At 35.9% G+C, this 7,705-nt stretch overlaps 1 long non-coding RNA gene across 1 annotated transcript in view; it reads left to right on the forward strand.

The window, feature by feature from the left end:
* The window catches only part of LOC141491214 (uncharacterized), a 100,391-nt gene extending 94,858 nt beyond the window's left edge, over positions 1-5,533 (forward strand). The window contains exon 9 of the long non-coding RNA XR_012469530.1: positions 3,711-5,533. This is a non-coding gene — a long non-coding RNA (uncharacterized LOC141491214). The remainder of the gene's footprint in view (positions 1-3,710) is intronic.
* The last annotated feature ends 2,172 nt before the right edge of the window (positions 5,534-7,705 follow it).

Raw genomic sequence — 7,705 nt, forward strand, 5'->3', positions numbered from 1 at the left:
GTTTAACAAGGCTTTTTTTTGGGGGGGGGTTAAGTGGCTTGCCCAAGGCCACACAGCTAGGTAATTATTAAGTGTCTGAGGTAGGATTTGAACTCAGGTACTCCTGACTCCAGGGTCAGTGCTCTTTTCCACTGCACCACCTAGCCACCCAACAAAATAATTATTGTAGTAAAGTTTTTTGTGACTACATTTTTTTAACCACACCAAGTAACATTGCTTTATCAATGGTGGGAGTAAGGGAGAAAATCTGGAACTTGAGATTTTTGGAAGTAAATATTGAAACTTATTTTTGCATGTAGCTGGGGGGAAATTAAAAAATGAAAATTAAAAAGAATAAAAGTTAGGTTAGAATGTCTTTAGAAGTTCTCTTCCAACTCTAGCCCTATGATTTTATGATCCTATGAATAAGTGTATGATTCTAGGAATAAAACTAAGGGGACATTAAAAAGGGAACTTAAACAGTTTAAACCATCGCATTTTTTTTTAGGTTTTTTGCAAGGCAAACGGGGTTAAGTGGCTTGCCCAAGGCCACACAGTTAGGTAATTATTAAGTGTCTGAGACCGGATTTGAAACCCAGGTACTCCTGACTCCAGGGCCGGTGCTTTATCCATTGCGCCACCTAGCTGCCCCTTAACCATCTCATTTTACAGATGTAAAAATAAAAAAGTCATTTAGAGTTTAGACTAGATGTTATCTGATATCCATTCTTATTCTAGAACTATAATCTCTTGGTCTGCTACTCCTGAGGTCGAAGAGGAGGCAGGTCATCATTTGACCAGTATGGGCATGGCCAGAAAGAGGACATAGTTTTGTGCCAGATTCACACAAAACCAGTAATAAAGCTAAGTTTTCATTCCAGATCACTTGAAGCAATTCTATACTCTTTCCATTGTAATTCATTGCTTCTCCTATTTAATGAATCAAGGCTTTTATAAATCAGATGGAAAAAGAAGGACTTGGGAAATTCTTACACAAGACTGAAAAAAGAATTGCATTTCATAAGGTAAAAATCACTAGATCTGCCACTAGGAGGACTGATTGGTCTTGCAACTCTTCCTATTTGACCATGGAAAAAATCATTTCATCTCAATTTCCCCTTTCTGTAAACTGGGAATGATAATACTGGCATGATATTCATTAAGTCTTAGACATTATAAAATGTGATTTATGAATGTCTTAACTTTAGCAAGAATTTTTCCTTCATCCTGAGAAAGAAATCTCCTGAGTGTGACCCCATTTATGATATTAGGATAAATCTGCTATTAAAAATTAATGAGGGGGCGGCTAGGTGGCATAGTAGATACAGCACCGGCCCTGGAGTGAGCAGTTCCTGGGTTCAAATCCGGTCTCAGACACTTAATAATTACCTAGCTGTGTGGCCTTGGGCAAGCCACTTAAACCCGTTTACCTTGCAAAAAAATAAAAACCTAAAAAAATTAATGAGAATAAATATTATAAGAAATAACATCATAGAAATGATGAATCCTATATATTTCTACATTTCAAAAGTCCTATAATTTCACTGACCCCAGAAATAGTATCATACCACAACTTCTGAACTTCCTCATAGATGATCTTCAAGAGATACTAAAGCTAAAGTTATTCCTTATTTTGTGTCCTCAAATGTAAATCTCATTGACATGCACTAAATTAATTCTTGAGCCACAATAATCTCCTATATGTTGCTGGACCTGTTACTCATTGCCTCTCCCAGCTTGGTAGGACCCAATCGAACATGTGTCCTATTGACATACCCCTAGAAAATCTGGGGCTTCCTTTCTACCTTAATGAGACATGAGAGTAGAAAATGAGAAGAGGAAGTCCATATATTATGAGTAAAATTAATATAAGGTATAATGGTAACGTGCCAGCCCAATCAAGAAAACTGAGTTCTAATTTTATCCTAGGCAATTGGAACCTGTGTGGTACTGAGTGAGTCACTTAAGCTACTTCTCTCATCTATAAAATGGAGATCATAATTGTTCCTCAGTGTCACTGTAAGAAAAACACTTGTAAATTTTAGAACATTATGTAAATCTAAATTGATACAACCTTCAAAATAAGACTTCTAAACCTGTTGAGCTATGGTATAAATCAGTATATTCTAAGGAGATGAATTTTTTTATGAAATATGACAAAGCACTTACTATATAGGAATACAAATGAAAATATCCAAAAAGGACCAAAGAGTCAAAGTTAGCTTTATTGGGGACATCTCCCACAATAAGTATAGTACCTAGGATTTGATGAAACCTTTACTGACTTGTAGTCAAGACACTAAGGTTTCCATTATTTATCTTAGATCTGCAAGGCTTTGTCAGCAAATTGTGGAGGTGTAAAATAGAGGGGAGGAAAAGGAAAAAGATATACTTTCACACTAAACAAGTATTTCATGTAAATGGATATATGTGCATGTGTATTCACATGCACATATATATATATATTAAATGTATGTATATATTTTATGAATCCATAGATGCATATATATATACTTATGCATACATATTTATTCTTCCATTTCAGTTGTGTGTGATTCTTCATGATCCCATTTGAGGTTTTCTTGGTAAAGATACTGGAATGGTTTGTCATTTCCTTCTCCAGCTCAATTTACAGATGAAGAACTGAGGCAAACTGAGTTAACTAATTTGCCCGAGATCACACAGCTAGTATCTGAGGCTAGATTTGAACTCAGGAAGATGTCTTCTTGACTCTAGGTGTGGCACTATCTACTCTACTTATGCCATTTAGCTGCCCCAACACATACATATTAGCTTTTATTAAACAATATGTTTGCTAAGCAAATTTTTCATTAGTAAACAAAGATAATTTATATACTTGAGGTGAGTATTTAAAATATTACCATTTTAGAAAAGAAAATGACATTCTTAGAGGTGAATCTACTATGTTATATCACACCTACCATATGAAATAGATAATGCATTCATTATTAACAATGTAGTTTCCTCTGGCTTACCAAATTGTTTTCTTCCATTCCATTCAGTAGCCAAGCAGGCTAGCCAGAAAGGTAGTTTAAAAAGCCTTGTGAAATATGGCACTTGCCAAATCTGAGCTATAGCATCTTTAGTTATGGAATCCAGAATAGGCTTCCATAATAAAAAAAAATATAATGCCTATACATTCTCTCCATAGTGGGAAATTGTCCTCATTAACTCATTACTTCAGTGGAGCCATGATCAGATTGCTGAGTATTCTTTTTATAAGAGTAGGTCAAGGGGCGGCTAGGTGGTGCAGTGGATAGAACACTGGCCCTGGAGTCAGGAGTACCTGAGTTCAAATCCAGCCTCAGACACTTAATAATCACCTAGCTGTGTGGACTTGGGCAAGCCACTTAACCCCATTTTCCTTGCAAAAACCTAACCAAAAGAGTAGGTCAAGTCCAATTTATGGTTTTCTTATCCATTTTTCTTATATTTGTCCAAGAAAACCTACCCACAGAGTGAAAACCTTCCTCTTATTCCATTTTCCATGTATTTTATTCTTTATTTCCTATCTAACCTTTGCTTGAAGTAATTGGAATTTTACTATCTATCTATGGGGAAGAGAAGGGTATGTATGACTGAAGAGATGAAATTTCCAAAGGAGAGGAGTTATGACAGCTGATCAAGAGTTAATAGAACCTCTTGGTCAACAGAAACTTGACTTGAAGGACTTAAGGAAAGAAGAATATCAACAAATCTTTCTTTTCTAGGGTTTACAGATGATTCCATTCCCTCTCTTCCATGATTAATGAGTCAACCATGGTAAGAAATTTGCTGAGACACCCACCAAAGGCAGGAAATCTGGCAGAAAAGCACTGAATACCAAATCTTTTCCCCAGGATATGAAGAAGAGCCAAGCCCCAAGTAAACAGTTCCTGAGCCTTAGCCTATGGACTGGCCTTACTGGATCACAGGAGATTGCAATTGTGTTCTACCTTCTAAATTTATTTACCTAGTTGCATGAGGAACTGCCTTAGAGTCTGATCAAATCAATTAGCATATGTCTTTGGAATCTTGGATTTGGAAGATCATACTATCTGAGAAATACCTAGATCTAAGGAAAACCTGTGGAAACATAACCATATAGTTAATTTTTCATTATGTTTTATATCCATTACTTTTCCTGAATTTTGTGTGAACTGTTTCTCTTAGAAGGTGACTCCATTTTGCCAGGTCATATAACTAGAAATCAATCATTGAAACAAGGTCAACATATGAGTACTCAAGGCACACTCATTTGGGTAAATCTATACTAATCATCCTACCTTGACTAACAAGAAAGCATGGTCATTCAGGCAAAGAATATGTAGGGTTATAAAATCTGTCTACCACAGAAAGTCTAGCACTTCCATTCTACAGAAAGAGTCTATAATAGGCAACTTAAATGTAGGTCTACCTAACACCTGATATTACTTGTTGGATAGGATATGATTATGGCATCATTGGATTATATATGCTTCCTTCTCTCTCACTAAATAACCAAGCCACCTATGACTCTAGGAATTCATGTCATTGATGATATCTTTGATATTATTTTCACGGTTATTATAGTACCTCCTGCTTTCACTCACTATCTCTTTGGGTCATCTTCAGTTTGGGTCCTTCTTAGATTATGGTTTTCCATAACTGACAGCTAGATATCATCATCAGAGCAAGATAACTGTTGAATAGTTAGGCTTTTGTGGGAAAGAGCAACTTGGAATCATTGAAATCACTGCACAATTTCCCAAATGAAATCTAGGCAAATTTCCTCACTTCTGGGCTCATTTCACTATTCATCTTGCAGTATCAAAAATAATAAAAGTTAACATTTTAAAAATAATTTTAAAGTTTGCAAAGCACTTAATATATTTTCTCATTTGATCCTCATAATAGCCCTGTGATATAGTTGTTGTTTTAATCTTCATATAAGAGATGAGGAAATTGAGGTAGACAGTTAAAATTACTTGCTTAGGGTCACATAGCTAGAAAGTATATGAGGCAGGATTCAAACTCAGGTCTTTCTGACTCAAAGCCTTTGGCACTATTCACTTAACCACTTAGCTGTATATTTATTGTGAAGTGGTTTTCAGCAGAGTAGGATTCTTTTTTTAATTTAAAAAAAATTTTAGGCAATGGGGTTAAGTGACTTGGCCAAGGTCACACAGCTAGGTGATTATTAAGTGTCTGAGGTAGAATTTGAACTCAGGAATCCTGACTTCAGGGCTGGTGCTCTATCGACTGTGCCACCTAACTGGCCTATGTAGGGTTCTTCATAACCCCATTTGGGTTTGGTTTGGTTCAGTTTTTGGCAAAGACATTAGAGTGGTTTTTCATTTCCTTCTTCAGTTCACTTTATGGATTCTCATCTCATATTTGCCCCCAAAACTGGGGGCAAATAGGTTGAGCAACTTGCCCAGGTTAGTGAGAATCTGAGGCCAGTTTTGAACTCAAATCTTCTTGATTTCAGACCCAGAGAGCTTTATCCACTGTACCACCAAGCTGCCCTTTGTATTTGTGTGCATGTTACATTGTGTATGAGTTTATATGTGTACATATATGCATGCACATATAGTGGGTTTAAATGTGCTCATATGCATGCACATTAGCATGTATTTGTGTATATATACATAGAACTATATGCATATTAGCAAATATATGCTAATTTACCTATTGGGTTACTTATCCACTTACATGCAGACAGATTAAGATCTATCCAATATGCACTTTTATCCACTATGCTTTTCTTCAGTGAAAATGGCTAGAATAATCTCTTTTGAATGACTATGGATGTCACTTGAGTGTGCAATTAGCATAGTGTCATCTGAGAAGGGAACATTTCAAGAAACTTGCTATTAACAGGGAATTGCATTTTCTATTTAGACCCTGCACAGAACATACTCTTTTATCCTGGCAACCACTTTTGTAGTCTTGTCCTCACTGACATAAATTAGGATATCTATCCAAGTTGAATGGCTGCCATATCACACACAGGTTCACAAGGAACAAAATCACCTATGTTTCTCCATCTGTCAAAGTAGGACATCTCCCACTTTGTCTCTCAGTTCTCCACAGCAGTATGTGAAATGTCTTACATCTTTAAAATTGTTAGAACCTCATAATCCAACACCACCAATTTTACCAACACATCAAAATCAATCAATCTATTCTGCTCACTATCACTCCTACCCTCAACTGCCCCATATTCCTACTTCTCTACTCCTTAAAAGGTACCCAAATCATGGTCTAGACTTAGATTTACTACTCATTTGGCATAATTAATTGTAAAAGGAATGTCAAATACTGTTCTGAATTATTGATCTGGAGATCTTTCCATTTTATGAATAAAAAGTTAAGTTTAATAAAAAAAGAATATTGTTGATTCTTGGGACTTCATGGAGCAAAAGCAAAATACTATTTCCTTAAATTGACAAATCTGATCTCATCAACTTGAAAACCTACTGGCAATGACTCAAATCTGTATTCTACTTTGAGATAGCACAGTTTTCAAAGAGCTTCTTAGAAGGAAAGAAATGTGGAAATTGTTTCAGAAAGTAAAGTGTCTTCAAGGATGACAGATTGTTTTTTTATCCCAGGACCAAATGCTCCCAGACAATTGACCAGATAATAAATAATATCCAAATTTCCCAATATTCAATTACCAGTGGAAATAAAGATTACTCTGACCAGAACTGGTCCTAGATAATCAAGGTCCCATGTAATATTTTCTCATCCAGAAAAAAACCAGGATGATTTCAGAATTGGCTTGCATGTTTAAAGTTGTCCCCCAATATAGAATAGAGACCCAGAATACCCAGAATTCCTTGGGCTTCTCTAGAAGTCCTATCTGCTCATGTAGATCACAGATTATTGCCTAATTCCTGGAATGAAAAGGAGCTGGATTAGAACTGCTAAGGAAAAAAATCAAATTCACATCTCCAAAAGACAGGGAATCAAAGAATCAAGGCATTTGACCAATCATGTCTATCTTACTTTAACATGATCTAAAATTTTACCAATTTCCAAATATTCTATACAGTGTCAAAGTATTCTCAATTTAAACTGTAGCCAAACTAGAATAACTTGCGTGAAAGATTCAATCATCACAATTCATTGTAGCTCATTAAATCGATACTGGTAGGATGCAGGACCAGTATTTCTAGGTCCCTGTGACCCATGGGACCATGTAAATGGGTTGTGGTGAATTAGAACAAATGAATCTTTCAGGCCTGTTTCTGTCTGCTGCGCACACACACACACACACACACACACACACACACACACACACACACAGACACGACCTGGGTATGGCAGCTCCTCCCAGATTCAGAAGTATAGAACAAAACAGGAATAAGCCTAGACTCCCAGGGGGATAATTCTTTTTAAAAGACTCATTTTCCAAGCTTTCTATTCTAGTGTTCCCTGTGCTCAGGATTCAGGGAACCAAGAGACTAATTACATACATGGATATCAGAGTGTTTTATCTGTGTGGTTGTGTGCTTAAAACTATTTGTGTTAATTAGAATCTAAAATATATTTCATATTTTTATACTTTGTATTGATGACTTTACCAACCCTTTTGTTAAATAAAATTTTATTTTCTTTATATGTTACCTACTTTCCTCATATATCCTTCCCTCTCAGTCCCATAAAGCATCAACTCTCCTATAATAAGGGCTAAAAAACAAGGGAAAGAAAAGTTCAATAAATATAGCTAATTTATTTT

This window comes from Macrotis lagotis, chromosome 6, assembly GCF_037893015.1.
Source record: "Macrotis lagotis isolate mMagLag1 chromosome 6, bilby.v1.9.chrom.fasta, whole genome shotgun sequence".
NCBI classification, from domain to species: Eukaryota; Metazoa; Chordata; class Mammalia; order Peramelemorphia; family Peramelidae; genus Macrotis; species Macrotis lagotis.